The sequence below is a fragment of the Schistocerca serialis genome, chromosome 2, assembly GCF_023864345.2.
Source record: "Schistocerca serialis cubense isolate TAMUIC-IGC-003099 chromosome 2, iqSchSeri2.2, whole genome shotgun sequence".
NCBI classification, from domain to species: Eukaryota; Metazoa; Arthropoda; class Insecta; order Orthoptera; family Acrididae; genus Schistocerca; species Schistocerca serialis.
Genome location: NC_064639.1, coordinates 1,001,785,174 through 1,001,808,593, shown reverse-complemented (window position 1 = coordinate 1,001,808,593; position 23,420 = coordinate 1,001,785,174).

The following is a 23,420-nucleotide window of genomic DNA, read 5'->3' as shown; positions in this document are numbered from 1 at the left end:
TCATATATAAATATAGCAGTTCATGACAAATTACAAAACTCTGCCCTCTCTCTCCCCACATCCACCACTGCTGGCGGCTCACCTCCAACTGCGCAACGCTACGCGCTGTTCACAGCCAGCTGCCGCTGCCCAACACTACAATGGCAGACAACAATGCAAACTAGCCACAGACTGCACACAGCACAGCCAGTGATTTTCATATTGAGCGCTACGTAACGTTGCCAATAAGAAAACATAAACAGCCTACTTGTAACGTTGCCAATAAGAAAACATAAACAGCCTACTTACATAGAGAAAACATAAACAGCCTACTTACATAGCCCCCATGCTCCCCACAAAAAATTTTACAAAATATTTTTGGGCAGTGGCCAATACATATTTGTTAAAATTTTTCACCATCGTAATTACAATAACAAAGAAATCAAATGCACACACTTATTGATACAATGTTGGTCAAAAGCTAAAATTGTCTCACAGTCCATAAAGACAGTCCTAATCGTACATAACAGGAGAATAGCAGTGTTTTTCTCAAAGTCTGAGCAGTAAAAGAAAATGCACACGGAAGTAGTGGATTTCCATGGAGTCTTGAAGAAGCAGTGTTGTCCTCCCAACGGAAAGACAGTGCTGACTCTTGACATGCATACAGGTAATGGGCCACAACAGAGCAAACCCACAGCAGAGTCAGTCGTAGTTTGGAAGAATATTGGTAGGTAGGTCATCACAGAACAGACCCACTGTAGTCCTGGTAGAGATTACGGTATTGGTGGGCCACCAGAGGTGCAGACCCACTGCAGTCCTTGTAGAAATAATGGCGTTGGTAGGTCATCATAGATGCAGACCCACTGTAGTCCTTGTAGAGATAATGGTATTGGTGGGCCACCTGAGGTGCAGACCCACTGTAGTCCTGGTATAGACGGCCAGCAGCCATCCGTTGCGACTGTGCAGGTGCACAATCACCATCGAAGATTCTTGCAGAGAATATAGCAAGTCCATAAACCACCACTTGTGCACTCAGAAAGTTTTTCTTTTAATTGTCCTTAGAACCAGCAATGCTGTTATCCAGTCCCTTGCTGAATTACCAACACATGTGCAAACACTATCAGTCCCTACTTCTCACATATTGTCCATGTACTATGACCAACAGAAACGTGTGCAGTGAAATGTTACTTAATTTGATAAACTGGTGTCAATTACAATTTTATAACATGAGAATACAATAACAAAGGTACAGAATACATCATTAAAGAACATAACAATACAGATAACATTTGTAGTACAGGCTTTACAAAAGAATCGAACTAACATATACATCAGTGGAATTATGACATGAGTACATACATAAAAGATCACAATAACTTTTGAAACATCAACTTCACACATGAGCATTAGACAGAAAAGAATTAATAATGTCTAACTTCTTTACAAAGTAAATAACATATTATTAATGCCAATTATATTCGAGGATAACAGTATTCCTCATCATAGTGAATGTAGCTTAATATTAAAAGAAGAAAAAATTCTATGAAACTACACAGAGACAGGAAGAAAACAAATACACGAGGGTACACAAACACATAGTGGGATAACACCAATAGGGAAAGGACAGGGTTTGTTTACTGCAGTATTTTGCATGGAGATCTCCCTTTGTTCATCATTATTCCGAAAAAGTCCAATCTAAGCCTGCTTTCTGTATTTTGTTCATATTTCTTTCAAAATAATTATTTCTGATTGTACAATACTCATTTGGGCCCAAATCTTTTTCATATAACTTTCAAAGCATTCTTTCCCTATTCTCCATAGTTAGGTTCTTATATAGTCTACCCCCTCTTAAGCTAACTTAAATCTACTGAGCTCAGATATTAAACTAAGGGACGAAGCGATGCTGCAGCACAAAACAATTAACACAAACAGCAATGACAAAAAAATGGAAATTTGCAAAGCAAGCTACAGTGAATCTAAATTAACAGATAAAATGCAAAATTACAACTAATATGAGCCAATGCGCAGTAAACAAAAATTAAATCTGGCTTAGCAGAGTAACACAAATTAAAGTTCAGTAGCACTATGCCTGGCAAACAGCAGCTTATATCTAAACATGACATAGCTCAAGAAGAAAAAATATTACAGTAAAAACAACAATGCAGATAAGGGAAATGTATATTCACATCTTAATGTCTATGTAATTAAAGTGGTGCACCACAACAACTTATTGTAAAAGAAATATTACCATGTACTTGAAAAGAATATTATGTATGCAGTTACTAGTTCCTTCTTATTGTTCTTTCCTTTCCAAGTGCTCCTTTTTTAAAGAATGTGGATCATAAAATAATTATTTAATAGATCTGTTGACAGAAAGTGTTCACATTAGCAAATGCATTTCATTTTATAAAAGCAATGCTGCAACGCAGCTGGAAAACAGATGTCAAATGAAATAAGCAACTATGAAAAGCAAAGCATAAAAATATCATTCAGTAGTCATGTGACATTTCGTAAGTTAGTAGAAATTCTCTCAACTCTCATAGAAAGACGCTTGTCGTAATCAGGTGTGCAGATGTACGAATATTTCCCATCAATTCATAAGCATTTCAGTAATTAGCACAAAGTGCGAGTAATCATATGTTTTCAAGTAACGAGGGTGTCGCATTAGCGATGAAAGGCACACCCTAATGGCTTGTTCTCCAGGTGTTTGACACGTCCCACGTCCCCTTTTTTTTTTTCTACCTGTGCCGCTGAAAAGGGCTCGCAATAATGGCTTTTTCTCCAGGCGTCTGACACAGCTGGGTGCCCGCGACGCATTACGTGCAGGTGGTCACTTAACTTTCGTACGGAAATATTTACGACAGCAGTTTCTGCTACCGTTGCAGTCTCATTTAAAAATATTTCACAGGTCAAGAATTAGCGTTGCAAATCTGTAGAAACAAAATCCTATAAATATAAGTGTCCAAAAAAAAAAATTCGTCAGCATTGTGATACAGTCACCCATTTCATAACTCTTAAAGTACGTTTCTTGGTTTCCAACATCCTTTTCATAAACACTAAACACTAAACACTACTCATTATTCCTTACCTCATTATACATATACATATTCGTCGACACTTCTTCAATATTTCATCGTGAGAAATACGTAGCATAATAAACATTCCTCAACAACATAATACACATCGTCGTCGTAATAATAACATCATAACACTTCAGTCAAATCTCAAAATCGTCGTAACTTCCTCCAATAATTTCCAAGCCTAAAAAAATTCTCTGCTCATGTCAAAAGTGTCATCTGCCTCAAACGTACTTTAAAAATCATAATCCCTTTACCAAATACATCATTCAAAGCTCTCATAGTATCACAATGGTTCCAAAAAAATATGAAGAGTTCACACAGTACAGACAAAATACAATTTCGTAAGTGTGAAGTTATCCAACGGTGTAATTACGTAAACATCTGTCACTGATATAGTAAAATAAATGTTTGTCTCTCTCAGTTAAATAATCAGATAGCTGTGTAATTTGTGTGTTAGAGAAATAAGGTACCGATGTGTAAAGTTGTATAAGCAAATACCATATTAGCTAGGGTTCCTTGTGCTTGCCACACACATGGTACACAAAGTAGGCGTGTACCCCCCTGAGGATTAATGTAATTATACCCTCAGGTGTTACAGATTACAGCAATGAAATGAAATGTATCACTGAAAACTTTCTTTGTAATTCAAAAATCTTTAAAAATAAATGTTTCAAGTACAAAATTAATCACTCAAATACGTGTACTGTAGCGCTAAATGTGCGTCTTGTTGCAACATAATCTGTGTGGAAGTGTCATAGTTATCGTCCTCCGAAAGCTAAGTTCTGCAGAAGTCAATGTACTTACCTCATGATAAACAAAAGTGAAATGCTTTGTGTAGAGATATCTTAGTTATTACGCTTATTGTTGTGATGATGAAAGTACTGTGCTGTAACGTATTGTTGTGCTATGGAAAAGGCTGTCTCCTTGTAGCTATACCACAAAAATTACTACTAAAACATGTTTTGATTTCCAGAAGAATTCAGAAAACTGTGCAGATATAAAACAGATACACCGCAAAAGCAACATTGTAAATTGTCACTCATTAGTAGCGTCGTGATAAAAATCGTGTAGCTGTCACATAAACTAATCTCTGTGTCATCTGGTATCTCTCAGAAAGCACTTTAAATTCAGAATGTATTTTCAAATAAACCAAAATGTTGCATTAAAATCTCATTAGCAGTACTGGTAAATGTTCTAAGTATGTGAGCCTTATAGTCGTTACGTAATCGTGCAACAAACAAGCAAGAATGTACACACACAATAACACTGTGACGTCTGTTTACTATAACAATGCATTCGTCATTTCTGTTTAAATAAGTTCTCTTGGTTCTTGATTGGATATTTAACTTCAAACATTGTTGTATGTTAACAGATTCTAAGTCTGACAAAGCATATTAGTAATGTGAAGCGAAAAATTTTATGACAAAGACTAAGTTAAAAAGCAGATTATCTTTCAATAAACGCTTTTACATGTGAAATGTGGTGTAAACCTTTACTCTTCCTAGTACGCAGAGTTTCAACTTCAACGCAATTATCATGTTGTTTACATCGGTAAAGAATGCTAAATCATTTTTCAAGGCTAGCGTCTTATGTTATTTTTCTCGGAGCCAGCGGGCGCACGCGGCTGCCTGCTGTGCGAGTCATTGTCTGTCTCTTTGTTGGCGCGCGTCGTTACTGGGATTAGGAGGTCTAACTTCCACAAATTCGCCTTGCCGAGAGGGCCCAGCTCTGTTTAAAGCTCGCCAGTTCTGATAGAATTCAGGTCTGTCGTTTTGTCGGTAGTTTACACAGTTTCTTTCGTGTCGGTCACGTGGTGGAGAATTTCTCCCTGAATCGTAACTGCGCGCTGAACTGTTGCGTCTGAAATTATTCTGCCTCCCTTGATAATAATTGTTTTGGTTCCCATATTGTTCGTTTCTAAGGTAATCTCTGTCATATTCACTACTTCGGAAATGAGATCTTTCTCTGTAACTATTATTACTCTGCCAGCGGTTGTCATATGGGTGGTGTCTGTTTTGGTCACGATTTGCGTTGTAAGAATAGCCTTTTCGTGTCCAGTTATTGTTTCTGTCGAACCGGAATTGTGACGGATGTGACCTGTAGTGATTGTTTTCCTGTTTTCGCATCCCGCGACGGTCTGTGTCAATTTCCAGTTCTTGTAACAGTCCCTGAAAAGCTTCAATGTCGTCTTTGCAACGTCCTGCCAAAATAATATGTCGTAAATGTTCAGGTAATTTGATTAAGCAAATGCGGATGAGTTCTGAGGGGCTGTATGGGTTTGACAGGTACTGATTCTTGTGCAACATGTCTTCAAAATATTTCACAAGACTGGAGAATTCAGATTGTTCGAAATGTTTCATCATTATGATACCATGTTTTACGCGGTCTTGTGTGGCTTGAGACCAATATGCTGAGAGGAAGGCATGGTAAAATTCTCCTTCACTGCGGCAATCGTGAATGACCGATCGCATTCTTACAGCTGGTTCATTCTCTAAGTAGCCACACATAAATTCTAATCTGTGTTCCAACGACCAGTTGGGAGGAAAACAATGAGAGAATTGATGGAGCCATGCTTGTGGATGAATGTCGTTGCCAGAATTCTTAAATGTTTTGAATTTACGTGTAGTAATGAACAGCTTATAGTCAAAATCATCATGTCGGCGAGTCGCATGTCGGTCATTGTTACGTCGCTTCGGCGGTTCCAACTCAAAATTCGGTGCACATTGCCAATTTCTTTCATAACTTCCGAAATGCCCTATGTTATTATTTTGTGGCTGTTCCGTATTTCTATGTCCCTCTTCCCTTATTGGGGCGCGAGTGTCCTCTGAAATACGTAATTCTTGTATTACCTATGTTAGCTGATCTTGTACTTCCCGGATTTCTCTTTGGTGTTGCGTATCAATTTGATTCAGATTTTGTTTCAGTTTCCTAATTTGTTCGCTCTCTTCTGTGTTATTAAAGACTACCGGTTTTGTGTCATTCAGATTATCATCTACCTTCGTAGATAAATTATTTAGCTGATCCGAAAGTTCAACTACTTTCTCTGATAATGAACTAATTTCCTCCATGTGTCTTTCTACTGTGTCCTTTAAGTTTTCCTGAGTTTTTGTAAGTTGCGTAACCGAATCGGTAGATGCAACTGAGTCAATTTTAGCTTGCAAGGTCTCATGATTTTCATGAACAATAATTTGCAGTTCTTTTATGGCTGCTTCGTGATTCTGTAATGCATTTTCATGCCGCGAAAAAATAGGTTGAAAATGCTCACAAATTTGTGTTTTTACGTCGTTACAGACTTTTTGACATTTCGATTCGATTTTATGTAACTCAGTAGTTAAATCTTCACGTGTTTGTTCAAGTGTGGTGTCTAACTTTTGAAGATTTTGTTCCATTGTGTCTAACTTTTGTAGCTTTTGTCCCATTTGTTGCATTAACTGTAATAACAATGCACTGGTGTCTGAAACATGTTCCTCAGTGCTTTTCGGCAGTGAATTTGCACCGGCAACATTCACATTTTGACAAGCGGAAAATGTGTCTTGACTCATTTGAGAAAACGGTGAGGACGCAAAACCTGAATCTACAGTATTTGCAAAATTGTGTCCTGACATTCCCGATTCCTGAGGCAAGCTGTTGCCGACCGATCGATCGATAATGCGTCCCTCTTCACTAATTGTTTCACTGTCCACGCCATTGTTTGCCGCCTGCTCCATTTCCCTATGAACAGTTACCAAATTACTACTTTGAACATCAGCTAATTCATTACTCGGTGGCGCTAACACACTGCTTTCATTTTCACTGTCATTTCTCAGTTTACTTTGGAGCCTAGTATTACGTTTTTCACACGCCATTATTGTCACAGTATTTCACACGACAACACAGAAAAACACAATTTGAAGATCAAAAATAAGAGAACACATTAACATAGCACTGAAAATAATATCTAGTTAATTACAGCTGCGAAATACTTGGTGCAAATCTATATGCATGCCACAACTGTTTTACTGTACAACAATGAAAGGCTACAACTACAAAGGAGATTCTGTCTACAATTACGCGCTAGCAATAAACAATAGCTACACCAATTACACAAACTACAAGAAAAAATCAGAAGATTCCAGTGAGGTATCCTGGCAGGGTCGCCATATGAAACGTCCCCTTTGAACAATTCTTACACGACTGTCCTTAAACTGACACAAAATATTTTTAGCGCAACGCAATCTGACTATCAAAGATCCCTGCAAAAGAATGGCCCTGACTAACATTAAACTATACCTTTCACAAATCACTTACCTCACAAAAATCTTCGCTGCTCAAGCTACTGCAATACAGCGAGCGCCACTACTGCCAGCTAAATAAAAGATTCAAACTATGGAAGGCACTAACTACTGATAGGGATAGTTAGCAAATAAAAGATATTAATAGAGAACAAACAATGTATTTACCTTGATATCATCATATATAAATATAGCAGTTCATGACAAATTACAAAACTCTGCCCTCTCTCTCCCCACATCCACCACTGCTGGCGGCTCACCTCCAACTGCGCAACGCTACGCGCTGTTCACAGCCAGCTGCCGCTGCCCAACACTACAATGGCAGACAACAATGCAAACTAGCCACAGACTGCACACAGCACAGCCAGTGATTTTCATATTGAGCGCTACGTAACGTTGCCAATAAGAAAACATAAACAGCCTACTTGTAACGTTGCCAATAAGAAAACATAAACAGCCTACTTACATAGAGAAAACATAAACAGCCTACTTACAAAGGGTAGAGGGACGGATCCTCAAAATTACAGACCAATATCCTTAACATCGGTTTGTTGCAGGATTCTCGAACATGTTCTCAGTTCGAATATAACGAATTTCCTTGAGACAGAGAAGTTGCTGTCCATGCATCAGCACGGCTTTAGAAAGCATCGCTCCTGCGAAACGCAACTCATCCTTTTTTCACATGATGTCTTGTGAACCATGAATGAAGGGTATCAGACGGATGCCATATTCCTTGACTTCCGGAAAGCGTTTGACTCGGTGCCCCACTGCAGACTCCTCACTGAGGTACGAGCATATGGGATTGGTTACCAAACATGTGAGTGGCTCGAAGACTTCTTAAGTAATAGAACCCAGTACGTAGACCTCGATGGTGAGTGTTCATCGGAGGTGAGGGTATCATCTGGAGTGCCCCAGGGAAGTGTAATAGGTCCGCTGTTGTTTTCTATCTACAAAATGGTTCAAATGGCTCTGAGCACTATGGGACTCAACTGCTGAGGTCATTAGTCCCCTAGAACTTAGAACTAGTTAAACCTAACTAACCTAAAGACATAACAAACATCCATGCCCGAGGCAGGATTCGAACCTGCGACCGTAGCGGTCTTGCGGTTCCAGACTGCAGCGCCTTTAACCGCACGGCCACTTTGACCGGCTGTTTTCTATCTACATAAATGATCATTTGGATAGGGTGGATAGCAATGTGCGGCGTTTGCTGATGATGGTGTGGTGTACGGGATACAAGATGATTTGGACAAGGATTTGTGATTGGTGTAAAGAGTGTCAGCTAACTCTAAATATAGGTAAATGTAAATTAATGCAGATGAATAGGAAAAAGAATCCTGTAATGTTGGAATACTCCATTAGTAGTGTAGCACTTGACACAGTGTAGGGAAGCAGCCTACTCACGCCGTAGTAATTTCACATCAGTCTTTCCATTGTGTGCCAGCCAGTCCGCTGTAACTAGCTCTGACGTCATAAATGTTGCGCAATACTTTAAAAATCAAGTAAATAACCTGAAACGGTTCTGGCATGACAGGAGTAATACTAAATCAACATGTGTTGAATGTCAGTTCAATAACTTTAACCATTTTCGAAATTTGGACATTTTTCTGTAAAAATAATTGGCGCAACAGAAAAGAGCTAGAGACTTAAAAATTTATATTTAGATTCCTCTTTCATAATAATTTAATAGAAACAGTACTTTGTATCTCACAAATTAAGATTTTAGTTGAAATTCATGATTTTCTGGTTTTTGTCTTCAAAATTAAGGAAGCAAGATAGATTAAGTAGGCTAATAAATAAGGCTAGGATGTTTATATTTAAGTAGAATGGAGATCCGCTATAACCACAAAGATGTGAGAAGTTTCATTTGAATAACTATAAAACTATAGCGATAGCGTATCTCCAAAGGGCAAGCTCAGAGCTCGTCTACTGCGTGCAGTGTAATTAAATTAATTCTCTCGCCAAAAATATTTTACTTAGCCACGTCAGACTGTTATTCTGATTACTTACCTGTGTGCTGAATGCGCATTTAAATTGAGAGTTTCATCGGCCATCAGCAAAAGAAGCAATGATTTATTCGGTAACTTAAAGTGGTGCATTACTATCCCAGCGGCTAGTCGGGAGAGCCGATTTGATCAGGCGTTCCCTTAGGCGTCCGCACTGCGGCTTTATATATAAGAACATAAGAACGCTGCGCGAGGAAGGAAGGCCCCAGTTCTCTCCAGACGCTGAATAGCACACCATCTGTGTCGGGAGTCGCGTCACGTCGGTATCATTGCTATAAACAGCCTCGGATGCCGTATTAAGTTACTCGGGATACGCGTAACCATGAAATCATTTTCGAGTGAAGTGTTAATTCTGGGATGACTTTAATTATCTATCTTCAGTTTGCGTATGTCGTATTTTAACGTGCCACCGCGGGACAGACATTCTACCATTATTTAGCGTGGCGTTTGATGAACATTATCATCAAATTATGGCGAGCATTCATTTAAACATTTAATCTGGACAGCTACAGTTGCATCAGCGCATTAGACTCTGACCTGCTCTGTAAGTCAGATTGTGTGGATTCTTTTTTTTCTTCATTCTGACTTTCAGAATATAGAGCAGGTTTTTTTTCACGATCGTTTTTGATTATGAATCCCAGACAATCTCCTAATTCCTCAGAGCTATAAGCTGTAGCTATAAGTGTATTTCTCAGATGAAGTGGGCACTAGGAATTCTAATTACAGGCTTCACGTTTTGCTAATCACTTTCTGGTTGCCAATGTTGTAGTTAGAGAGCCAGTGTTGAGAACGGCAAAAGACAGCATAAATAATAGGAACATTTATATAACATTAAAATCCACCGACGCCTTACAACAGTCACGTCGATTAAATATTTGGGTGTAACATTGCAGAGCGATATGAAGTGGGACAAGCATGTAATGGCAGTTATGGGGAAGGCAGATAGTCGTCTTCGGTTCATTGGTACAATTTTGGGAAGATGTGGTTCATCTGTAAAGGACACCGCTTATAAAACACTAATACGACCTATTCTTGAGTACTGCTCGAGCGTTTTGGATTCCTATCAGGTCGGATTGAGGGAGCACATACACTCCTGGAAATGGAAAAAAGAACACATTGACACCGGTGTGTCACACCCACCATACTTGCTCCGGACACTGCGAGAGGGCTGTACAAGCAATGATCACACGCACGGCACAGCGGACACACCAGGAACCGCGGTGTTGGCCGTCGAATGGCGCTAGCTGCGCAGCATTTGTGCACCGCCGCCGTCAGTGTCAGCCAGTTTGCCGTGGCATACGGAGCTCCATCGCAGTCTTTAACACTGGTAGCATGCCGCGACAGCGTGGACGTGAACCGTATGTGCAGTTGACGGACTTTGAGCGAGGGCGTATAGTGGGCATGCGGGAGGCCGGGTGGACGTACCGCCGAATTGCTCAACACGTGGGGCGTGAGGTCTCCACAGTACATCGATGTTGTCGCCAGTGGTCGGCGGAAGGTGCACGTGCCCGTCGACCTGGGACCTGACCGCAGCGACGCACGGATGCACGCCAAGACCGTAGGATCCTACGCAGTGCCGTAGGGGACCGCACCGCCACTTCCCAACAAATTAGGGACACTGTTGCTCCTGGGGTATCGGCGAGGACCATTCGCAACCGTCTCCATGAAGCTGGGCTACGGTCCCGCACACCGTTAGGCCGTCTTCCGCTCACGCCCCAACATCGTGCAGCCCGCCTCCAGTGGTGTCGCGACAGGCGTGAATGGAGAGACGAATGGAGACGTGTCGTCTTCAGCGATGAGAGTCGCTTCTGCCTTGGTGGCAATGATGGTCGTATGCGTGTTTGGCGCCGTGCAGGTGAGCGCCACAATCAGGACTGCATACGACCGAGGCACACAGGGCCAACACCCGGCATCATGGTGTGGGGAGCGATCTCCTACACTGGCCGTACACCACTGGTGATCGTCGAGGGGACACTGAATAGTGCACGGTACATCCAAACCGTCATCGAACCCAACGTTCTACCATTCCTAGACCGGCAAGGGAACTTGCTGTTCCAACAGGACAATGCACGTCCGCATGTATCCCGTGCCACCCAATGTGCTCTAGAAGGTGTAAGTCAACTACCCTGGCCAGCAAGATCTCCGGATCTGTCCCCCATTGAGCATGTTTGGGACTGGATGAAGCGTCGTCTCACGTGGTCTGCACGTCCAGCACGAACGCTGGTCCAACTGAGGCGCCAGGTGGAAATGGCATGGCAGGCCGTTCCACAGGACTACATCCAGCATCTCTACGATCATCTCCATGGGAGAATAGCAGCCTGCATTGCTGCGAAAGGTGGATATACACTGTACTAGTGCCGACATTGTGCATGCTCTGTTGCCTGTGTCTATGTGCCTGTGGTTCTGTCAGTGTGATCATGTGATGTATCTGACCCCAGGAATGTGTCAATAAATTTTCCCCTTCCTGGGACAATGAATTCACGGTGTTCTTATTTCAATTTCCAGGAGTGTAGTAGCAATTCAGAGGCAGGCTGCTAGATTTGTTACTGGTAGGTTTGATCTAGATACTAGATACTAGAAGGCATCAGATATATTATATAATGGTAAGACAGAGATTTAGGAACCAGGTTTTAAATTGGAAGATATTTCCAGGGGCATATGTGGACTCTGGCCACAATCTATTGGTTATGAACTGTAGATTGAAACTGAAGAAACTGCAAAAAGGTGGGAATTTAAGGAGATGGGGCCTGGATAAACTGAAAGAACCAGAGTTTGTACAGAGTTTCAGGGAGAGCATAAGGGAACAACTGACAGGTATGGGGGAAAGAAGTACAGTAGAAGAAGAATGGGTAGCTTTGTGGAATGAAGTAGTGAAGGCAGTAGAGGATCAAGTAGGTAAAAAGACGAGGGTTAGTAGAAATCCTTGGGTAACAGAAGAAATACAGAATTTAATCGATGAAAGGAGAAAATACAAAAGTGCTAGTAAGTGAAGCAGGCCAAAAGGAATAAAAACGTGCCAAAAATGAGATCGACAGGAAGTGCAAAATGGGTAAGCAGGGATGGCTAGAGGACAAATGTAAGGATATAGAGGCTTATCTCACGAGCGGTAAGATTGAGATTGCCTACAGGAAAATTAAAGAGACCTTTGGAGAAAAGAGAACCACTTGCATGAATATCAAGAGCTCAGATGGAAACCCAGTTCTAAGCAAAGAAGGAAAAGCAGAAAGGAGGAAGGAGTATATAGAAGGTCTATACAAGGGCGATGTACTTGAAGACAATATATGGAAATGGAAGAGGATGTAGATGAAGATGAAATGGGTACCTTCCGCCACTCACCGTATGGTGGAATGTGGAGTACGTATGTAGATGTAAAAGTAGTGGATCTGATGTCGCAAACTTACGTACGGCCGGGAGAGCTGCGTGCTGACCACATGCCCCTCCATATCTGCATCACATCCACTGATGCCTGTGGGCTGGGTGTGACAGGGCCGCCGGTCGGTACCGTTGGGTCTTCCTGGTCTGTTCGGGCGGAGTTTTATAAGAGTCGCTATACTTTCGCAGGTGGAACTGAGGTAGATGATGTCAAGGATATTTAATTGTGCATCATGTAAATTAATGCTCACTTTTCTTTTCATTCTCAATTTAGTTTCATTTCCAAAATTCTGATATAAAATCTGTAAGGGGAGACTTCTTCTTTTTCCATCATTTTATGCGTGCTTTTATACTACCTGCCAAGACTTCCTCTCTTGCACCAACCACTGTGTCTAAGAGTAGCTCTTTCATACTTCCTCAATTGTTTGTAACATACATGTGAATCCCTGCCTTCCCCTACAGTATCTAACGTCAATGGCTCCCTATAGTAATACTAAACATTATCCTTAACGTCATAAGACATATCCCGTCATTCTGGTCCTTCTTCTTGTCAGTGATATTCCGTCCTTCGCTGATTCTGCGGGGAACCTCCTCATTCCTTACCTTATCAATCCACATAATTTTCAGCATTCTTCTATAGCACGACAAGTCAAAACATTGATTTTCTTCTTTTCCGGTTCTCCCACAATCCATGATTCATTGCCCTATAATTCTGTGCTCCAAACGTGCATTCTCAGAATGTTCTTCTTATTCAGATACATTCTTCTTCAAATTAAGGCCCATGGCTCATGTTAGTGTACTTCATTCAGCAAGCAATTGCGTTGCCAGTCTGCTTCTCATATTCTCTTTGCTTTGTCCGTCATGTGTAGACTATAGTGATTGACTAAAATACTACCGGGAAATAAATCTAAGAATTCGAAATTCACGAACGGTTCATGCAAGCAATATGATTTCAACATTAAATTAAATGTCATTAGTGTAGGAAAGATCATAAACTGTGGTAAAACAGGTAAAAATGGTATGACATCAGAGTAGAACTGTATTTTCGATTGGGGTATAAAAAATTACGCTTTTGCTCTACAACAGTACTCTCCGAGGACTTAAGCAGGAAAGGCTTTCACGAATTGTGCGAGAAATGCAGTTGTGTCTTACCGAATTGTAGAGGGATTATGTGAATAAGGGTGCAGGAAGTAAACCAATTTTGTAACGTCAAGAGGATCTGCATTCAAAATTCGTAGTGACTGGTGCATGAAGATGAAGACCTCGGGACGAAAGTAACGGCGAAGTTTCATCTCGAGGTGTTCTGTACTACTAACGACATTCGTAATTCAGAGGTCGTAATTTGCTTTACGTTACGAAAATTACTATAAGCCAGATTGTAGGTGGTCTTACAGTCAATATCGTCTTAAATTCAGAATAACACAATATCGTTTCTTAGCATTTCTAGTATGAAGGGTCAAGGGAGAAAAATCAGGTAAGCCACTGTTTTTCGACATTGAGCTACTGATGCAGCTCTATTCAGACTGATCATACACTTCTGTCGAGATGGTAAAACTTAAAATGTACCAAGCGACACCAGAGATATTAGCATTCAAATTTTTGCTCTAAGGGGAAAGAGCCAGGTACAACAATTTTTCAGCTTGAAAGCAGCAGGCACGTCAGTGATGACTCATCCGACCACGAGAAGAGCAAACAAAACTTTGACGCAGTCTCTCACCCCCCCACTCCCCAAATCTCTAAACTGGTCGTAGGTTGTGTCCCAAAAATGAAAGCGTAAAGACAGAATTGATGAAAGTTTCTGCAAGACCTGACCATTATTTTGCAGGACAATGCTCAAGCACGTACAGTGCAAGCTGCTACTGATTTGTTTGACTGTTGGGGCTGCTAAGTGGTATACCACCTACTGCACTCCCCTGACTTAAGCCCTTATGAGTTCAACTCGATTTCTAAACTGAAGGAAATACTTCACAGCATTCGCATCAGAACTGCTACAAATTCGCTGTCAACGCAACTGGCACTGCTAAGAGTATCCTACGACTTCCACATCACTGTCAGCGGGTTATACACTATGCTGGTGACTACTTTGAAAGCCGGCCGGGGTGGCCGAGCGGTTCTAGGCGCTACAGTCTGGAACCGCGCGGCCGCTACGGTAACAGGTTCGAATCCTGCCTCGGGCACGCATGTGTGTGATGTCCTTAGGTTAGTTAGGTTCAAGTAGTTCTAAGTTCTAGGGGACTGATGACCGCAGAAGTCCCATAGTGCTCAGAGCCATTTGAACCATTTGAACTACTTTGAAGTTCAGTAAATCTTTGAAACACGTATTTATTTTGTACGAGCTGTAAATAAATAGTTGTCAGTATTAAAGTTCTAACTCCCAAATTGTTACATCTGTTGACTGGCTAACAATACGAACCCCTAACTATCAATCCATTCTGTGAAAACCACACATGAATAGCACTTTCCATTTCCGTAATATCTACGGTATAAGTTTCAAGTGATTCGCCCTGTGTGTTGAGGTAATCGGAGCTCAAACATTCAAATCGGTATTTCTCGAGTTCCATAAAAATTTACTCATTTGGTTTCTGCCCTAACTCTTCATATATGTTACCGATTTGACATGTGGAGTTAGTAGAGCTGCAATGTTCCATGGAACCATGGCAGGGCGAACGACAGGTGTCTCCGAGAGAATCCAAACGTTAAGCAAACAGCGCAGCCGGCAGCTGCCGTGTTTGCTGTGGCAGCCACCAGCTGGCGTACGGTCGTGACTGCTCATCCGAAAGCGCGGCTAGCGCGCCGCTCACGCACGCTAATGCTGTGCAGCCCGGAGCAACGTTAAATATAATGTCGCTGCTGGCGTTAAATCGCGGCGTGTCCTGTCTGCTGGATTTTGGAGGCACTAAACCTTCAGCACGTTGGCAATGCGATGCTCTATCAAGGTGTGATTACTGCCTGTGTTTATAACAGCGCGTGCTGTAGCATAGTCGTAGGGACAAAACGTGGTGCGAGTGACATACGACCTTCGACGAATAACAGATCGTATCGCATATATGACGAAAGAACTACTTTCCTCCACTCAGAGAAAGCGACACCGAGAAAGAGAGAGAGAGAGAGAGAGAGAGAGAGAGAGAGAGAGAGAGAGTGAGAGAGAGAGAGAGAGATAGAGATAGAGATAGAGAGAGAGAGAGGCTTAGTAGGAAGGGTAATGACTCAATCATAATTTATATAGCTATTGATTGTGAGCCCACAATTTACTGACATGTGTTTTTGCGATTGGGCCTACGCTATAAGATTTTAAAAACATTTGTCGAAATAATCAACAAACAGTAGCACAAATAAAAAAAGTCCATCACTAGTTTCAGACAAGTTGTGCCCTTCTTCAGAAGGTTACAATTGTCACATTATTTACGAGTGTCACAAAATGATGGATGCCGCATACAGCTGCTTGCTGATTACTTCAGCAAATAGGAACACAGTTGCTGAAAATGCATAAAAGACTGAAATTACAAGAATGAACATATCCAGCTTTTCGCCACCATATGTGGAAACCTGTACGTCAACGTGGGAAAGAGAGACCCTTCCTCATTTATAATGCAATCCACTGTTTATAGGAAAAGGTCAACAAAACACCTCCGCCGGGATCAGCCGCACAATCCATTACTGCAACGCCATAGACCGCTCGGCTAATCCCGCGCGGCCCGTCGCACGAAAAAAGAAAAAACTTTCCTTTAATGATGTCCACGCCAAATCCTGTATGATTTCTGTGACACTATCTCCCCTATTTCGCGATAATACAAAACGTACTGCCCTTCTTTGAACTATTCCGATCTACTCCGTCGCTCCTGTCTGGTAAGGTACCCATATCGCGCAGCAGTATTCTAATAGGTGACGGACAAGGGTAGTCCAGGCAGTCTCCTTAGTAGATCTATTACATTTTCCAAGTGTCCTGCCAAAAAATGGCAGTCTTTGGTTAGCTTCCTCCAAAACATTTTCTATGTGTTCCTTCCTATTTAAGTTGTTCGAAATTGTAATTCCTACATATTTCGTTGAATTTTGATTTGACTGCTTTATCGTGTAACCGAAATTTGACGGATTCCTTTTAGCACTGATGTTTATGACCTCGCACTTTTCGTTATTTAGGGTGAAGTGCTAATTGTCGCACCATACAGATATCTTTTTTAAATCGTTTTGCAATTTGTTTTGATCTTCTAATACCTTTTTTAGGCGATAAACAACAGCGTCATCTGCAAACAACCTAAGACGGCCGCTGAAATTGTCTCCCAAATCGTTTATATAGATAAGGAAGAGCAAAGGGCCTATAACATGAGTTCATTCACAGGATACTGCTTAAAAATCACTTTTGAACCTCAGGGGATACTGAATGTATATACTGAATGGCAGAATGAATGATCATAGATTTGTTTGACCCACCAAAGAGCACCACAGAAACATTGAAAAACCTCGGGGAACGCCAGAAATCACTTCTGCTTTACTCGATGAAGTGAAATGGAAAGAAGACAAGAATTCACATGAGTATAGGGTGATATCAATAACAGCAGAAAATGGTATAACTGGAGTTTATGAATAGGAAGACAGGGCAGAGAACTGTGAACATTTCAGTGATACGGCTGTTCTTATCAGAATAAGCACCAACCGTAATAAATTTCAGCTAGTAACTGAGAATACTCTGTTCAAGAATCACATGAGGAGGAGGCATACTTGGGAAAGGCCGGGTGATATGGGAAGATTTCAGTTGGATTATATCATGGCCAGACAGAGATTGTGAAACCAGACACTGGATTGTAAGGCGTAAGCAGTTGTAGAGTCTGATCACAACATTGTAGTGATGAAGAAAAGGCTGAAGCTTAAGACATTAGTCAGGAAGAATCAATACGTGGCCGGCGCGGCGGTCGAGCGGTTCTAGGCGCTTCAATCTGGAACCGCGCGACTGATACGGTCGCAGGTTCGATTCCTGCCTCGTGCATGGATGTGTGTGATGTCCTTAGGTTAGTTAGGTTTAAGCAGTTCTAAGTTCTAGGGGACTGATGACCTCAGATGTTAAGTCCCGTAGTGCTCAGATCCATTTGAACCATTTGAATCAATACGCAAAGAAGTGGGATACAGAAGTACTAAGGAATAACGAGACACGCTTGAAATTCTCTTGGGATGTAGATACAGCAATAAGGAATAGCTCAGTGGGCAGTATAGTTGAAGAGGAATGGACATATCTAAAAGGGCCATCACGGATGTTGGAGAGAGAAACATAGGTACAAAGAAGATAACTGCGAAGGAACAATAGGTAACAGAAGATATACTTCAGTTGATCGATGAAAGGAGGAAACATAAAAATTTTCAGGGAAACTCAGAAATACAGAAATACAAGTCGCTGAGGAATGAAATAAAAAGGCAGTGCAGCTAAGGCGAAATGGCTGCATAAAAAATGTGAAGAAATCGAAAAAGAAATTATTGTCGGAAGGACAGGCTCAGCCTACAGGGAAGTCAAAACAACCTCCTGTGACATTAAGAGCTACGGTGGTAACATTAAGAGTGCAACGGAAATTCCACTGCTAAATGCTGAGGAGAGAGTGGATAGTTGGAAAGAATACATTGAAAGGCTCTATGAGGGGGAAGATTTGTATTATGTGACAGAAGAGGAAACAGGAGTTCATTTAGAAGAGATACGGTATCCCGTACTAGAACCAGAATTTAAAAGAGCTTTGGAGGACTTAAGATCAAATAAGGCAGAATGGATAGATAACATTCCATCACAATTTTTAAAATCACTTAGGAAGAGGCAACAAATCGACTATTCGCGTTGGTGTCTGGCGACAGACCATCTGACTTTCGGAAAGATATCATCCACACAATTCCGAAGACTATAAGAGCTTACAAGTGCGAGAATTATCGCACAACCAGTTTAACAGCTCATGCATCGAAGTTCCTGACAAGAATAATATACAGAAGAATGGAACAGAAAACTGAGGATGTGCTAGATGGCGATCAGTTTGGCTTTACAAAAGGTGAAGGCACGAGAGAGGCAATTCTGAAGTTGTGGTTGATAATGGAAGCAAGACTAAAGGAAAATCAGACACTTTCATAGGATTTGTAGACCTGGAAAAAGCCTTCGACAATGTAAAATGCTGCAACATGTTCGAAATTCTGCGAAAAATATGGGTAAGCTATAGGATGAGACGGGCGATGTACAACATGTACAAGAGCCAAGAGGGAATAATAAGAGTGGACGGCCAAGAACAAAGAAGCAGTGATGGAAATAAAAAAAAAGGTTCAGGAGTGGAATTAAAATTCAAGGTAAAAGGGTATCAACGATACGGTTCGCTGATGACTCTGCTATCGTGAGTGAAAGTGAAGAAGAATTACATGATCTGCTGAGTACAGAATATGGACTGAGAGTAAATCGAAGAAAGACTAAAGCAATGAGGAGCAGCAGAAATGAAACCATCGATAAACTTAACATCGGGATTGATGGTCACGAAGTAGATGAAGTTAAGGAGTTCACAACCCACGCAGTAAAACAGCCAATGACGGACGAACCAAGGAGGACAGCAAAAGCAAAAAGGGCGTTCCTGGCCAAGAGATGTACGACTAGCTGTAAACTAACACATGAATCGTTCCTTGCGGGGCGCTGCGCCCAGGTTTTAAAACTAAGAAATAAAAGGTCAACGGTCACGGACTATCGGTCTATACGCAAAAAAAGTACGCTGATTTACGGAAAAAATAACGGGCGAAGGTCCAAGTGTTGGACCGTGGAAGATTAAGTGAATATTATCCTTGTGTCAGCCATGTTTTTTCATTGCATGCATTTGAATAGCAGCCTAGGGTAATTATTGTCCATTCTGCAATACTGAAGGACTGTATACAAAAGTAAACAGAAACTTTATCTGAGAATATTTTTACATTTGTAATCAGAGAATTCATTGCTTTTTTTATCATGTTGTTCCGACTGTGGCTCTACTTTCGGCAGTTGACGCGATGATGTTGTGGATGGTCTTTGTCGAGCAGCAGCGTGAGGAGAGATGGTATGTCGTCTTTGACGGACAGTATGCGGTCGGTGGCGGAAAAACCGGTTTGCATGGGGACAGCTGTGCATGGCAGATGTGGTCTGGCAGTGTTGTGGACTGGACGCCTTAATTACAGCGTGGCCAGTGACGTCGAGTCTGGGACGCTAGGGTGAGCGGTGTCTCTACACGGCTTGTAAAGGTTGTTGCAAGGCGCGTCATAGTCCGACACTCTCTGTGTGGAATCCTGGGTGGTTGTTACCACATCAGCTTTCCAAAAATACTGGGAGCAGTCCTGAGCCCTTTTGAATGCATGAACATGCAAGCGGAGCAGTTGAAGTGTGGTATCAGCGGAAGTTGCAGGGACGGCTGCTCAGATATCAGACTTGCCAACATAAAAGGAAGGTAGCAATGAGTCTGTTAAATTCCGAAGCCATCAGTCTGTCAATGAATTGTTCAGTCTGAAATAAAAGTTGTATTGTAGATCGTCTTTGTTCAGCCAAGAAGTGCTACGTGATCACTGAGAAAAGAGATAACGTTTGAAATAACATGCTAAAAGATTTTTCAGTTTGATAAAAGCTGTTGGTGTTGTTTGCTTTGCTGAGACAGCAAGTGGCTGGCGTTAATTAACAAGTAGCTGTTAAAATTAACTTGCTCCCTCTTAAAAGCTAGTAGAACATTTTATTCTAGTATTTCAGTTCTTAAAGTGTAAAGATATTTTTTATGTGTAAGAGATTGTTTTGACAGTAAAGAAAATGGCTTAAGATATGCTGTTTTGCAGAGTCAGCAAGGAGAATGCATTTCTTAACTTACAGTCGTTTAAGTATTGATATTTCTTGAAAAACAGAAAATTAAATTCCTATTTGAATGGCTATAATTTTTGTTGAAAATGCTCTTCTCTTCAAAAATGCTCCACAATATGCTCAGAGTTAAGTTGTACATGCTGTTTTGCTCCAATCAAACACGCTATTCAAATACCGGGCAAGTACGAAGTGTGGCAGCTTTCTGAAGGTTCAAATGGCTTTGAGCACTATGGGACTTAACATCTGTGGTCATCAGTCCCCTAGAACTTAGAACTAATTAAACCTAACTAACCTAAGGACATCACACACATCCATGCCCGAGGGAGGATTCGAACCTGCGACCGTAGCAGTCGCGTGGTTCCGGACTGAGCGCCTAGAACCGCGAGACCACCGCGGCCGGCCTTTCTGAAGGAGCAGAGAACCAAAACCAAGTTAAATGTACCGTGTGTTATGAATATTATTGCATAAGTCTGATCTCCACAATCTTTAAAATGTTTGAAGATATCAAGTTACCCTCCATTAGGAATGTGGGAACACTTAACGACTGTGATATGACTTTTAAATGATAGAGCGCAGCAATCAGTCTTTCTTTTCTTTCAGGTTTTATTAGGCAAATTTACATTTCAGCTAGTGCCTAGCCTTTATCAACGCACTATTTCATGGTATAAATCCATGTCCTAGTTCATCAGCCCCTGTTGTTCGGTTTTCTGTCACACTTCGTTCAAGACTACTCTTGTCTTAAGACTACTCTGATCTTGAAACAGCTGTGACAGAAGACCAAACAGCAGGTAATTGACGTAGTAGGACATGGATTGCTACCATTAAATAATGCATTGATGAAATGAAATTAAGTGATCGTGTGGCATTGTCGGTCTGTATGTCCCATTCTATTTCGGCCACGAAGTGCAAGTCTTATTTCAGTCGGCACCACATTGGGCGACTTGCGGCCGATGAAGAAGACAGCATAACACCCAGTCCCCGAGCGAAGAAAATCTCCGATCCGGCCGGGAATCGAACCCGGGCCCGGTGCATGGGAGACAAGCACGTTACCACTTTTTTTTTTTTTTTGATTGTGTATAGGCACTCCAATATTGTTTTTGAATAAAGAAAATATTAAGCACCGTACAAGGTTTGAACTCATAACCTTTCACTTGGCAGCCCAACACCTTAACCGTTTTTTTTAGTGCTCTACCAACATTTTTTCTTTTTTATATTATTTTATTTTTTTGTATTTTTTTGTTTTATTTTTACTTTTTTTCTCTGCCAACCTTTTTTTTGTATATAGATGGAAAAAGGCGTCTTTCAGTTACGACAAACAAAATTAGAATGTACAGCCGTAGCAACACCAGAACATAAGTTTCTTCTAAAATATGAAAGAGAATTTGAAACCAATAGTGTGGTGATAGATAATAAAGAAAGAAAAACGTAACCAAATCCCGCACGCCATTCCATGTGCATGGCCCATCTGCGTACAGATTCCATGTTCCAAATTGGTACAACATTTCGCAGCGTTTGGAGCTCCATGACGGCGGTCATCCTCTGCCAGGTACTCCCCAACTGTGAGGGGGGTTATCGAAGACACTGCGTAAAGAGTTGGCAAATAGTTGTCGGTATCGGGGTGTACACTCAAGTGTGCTATGACTGTCCTGGAGAAATTGCCAGTAATCAAGCACCATCTTCTCATCATCTCGAAAGAGGTAGTATATGGACATGCCTTTAAACCATGTGAGAGCATGAGTCTTCGCAGGTGGGAAATAAGTATCCTCTGGACAAAGAAGGAGCCGTGGCTCAATTGTGCGAGGCGCGATACGTAGGTAGCAGGCGAGGATCTTCTCCACTAGCAGCCATACCCCTAACGCCGATTCACATGTTAAACGGTGGTCGTCAGTATCCACGAGGTGGCAATGTGGACAAAGGGGGGAATCCACCGTCCCAATAGCGTGCAGCCTTTGTCGTGTTACAACCTTCCCGTTCACCACCTGGTACCACGTGGCTCGTACCCGCGTGGGGAGGAACGACTTCTGGACCGCTCTCCACACTGCAGGCCATAGGGTCGTAGGGCTCTTCCTCTCAATTACATTGCGAGGGATGGACCTTAGCAGCAGTCTGTAAAAGTCTCTCGCATTGGGAGGGCGAGTGTTGGGAAGGTCTGGGTGCACGTAACTATACTCAAAAATGCCGAGAGGTGCGAGAGTGAGGGTGTAATGTGCGCAACCGTGACAGGTGGCAGAAGAGACGCCGGCAGCAATTCCTCTAACAGACGACCCGTAAGGGAAGCATCTTTGTGGGTCCACAATTTCATCATTGTGCACAAGTATAATGCTGTAGCCCTCGCTCGTACATTTATAAGTCCCAGTCCGCCATCAAGCGAAGGGAGGGTGAGTGTTTCGTAGCGGACTTTGAATAGGTGTCCGGCGGTAAGGTAATATCCAAACGCTGCTTGCAGTCTGTGTGCCATCGCTGTCGGTATCGGTAGGACCTGGGCCATGTGGATCATCTTAGTTGCCACGTGAAGGTTGAGGTATTCCACACGCTGTAGGAGGTCCATCCGTCGAAGTAAGTTCCGGCGAACTTCTGTGCGTATTGCCTGTAGTAATCGTGCATAGTTCATGGCAGCCGTGCGGCGCACATCCTGCGTAAATGTTATGCCCAAGAACCGGATCTTGTTAACTAGTGGGAGTGGGGCTAAAGCGTCCTCCTGTAGACCTCTCCCAATGGGCATCGCTGCCGACTTGGCCACATTCATGAGGCTGCCCGCTGCCAAACCATAGCGATTGATCCATTGTATCACCGAGCTTACCTCGTCACCAGATCGGACAAGTAATAGAAGGTCATCAGCATATATCCTGCAGTGAAAGGTGTGATCCCTCAATGACATGCCCGAGAGCCTGTTTTT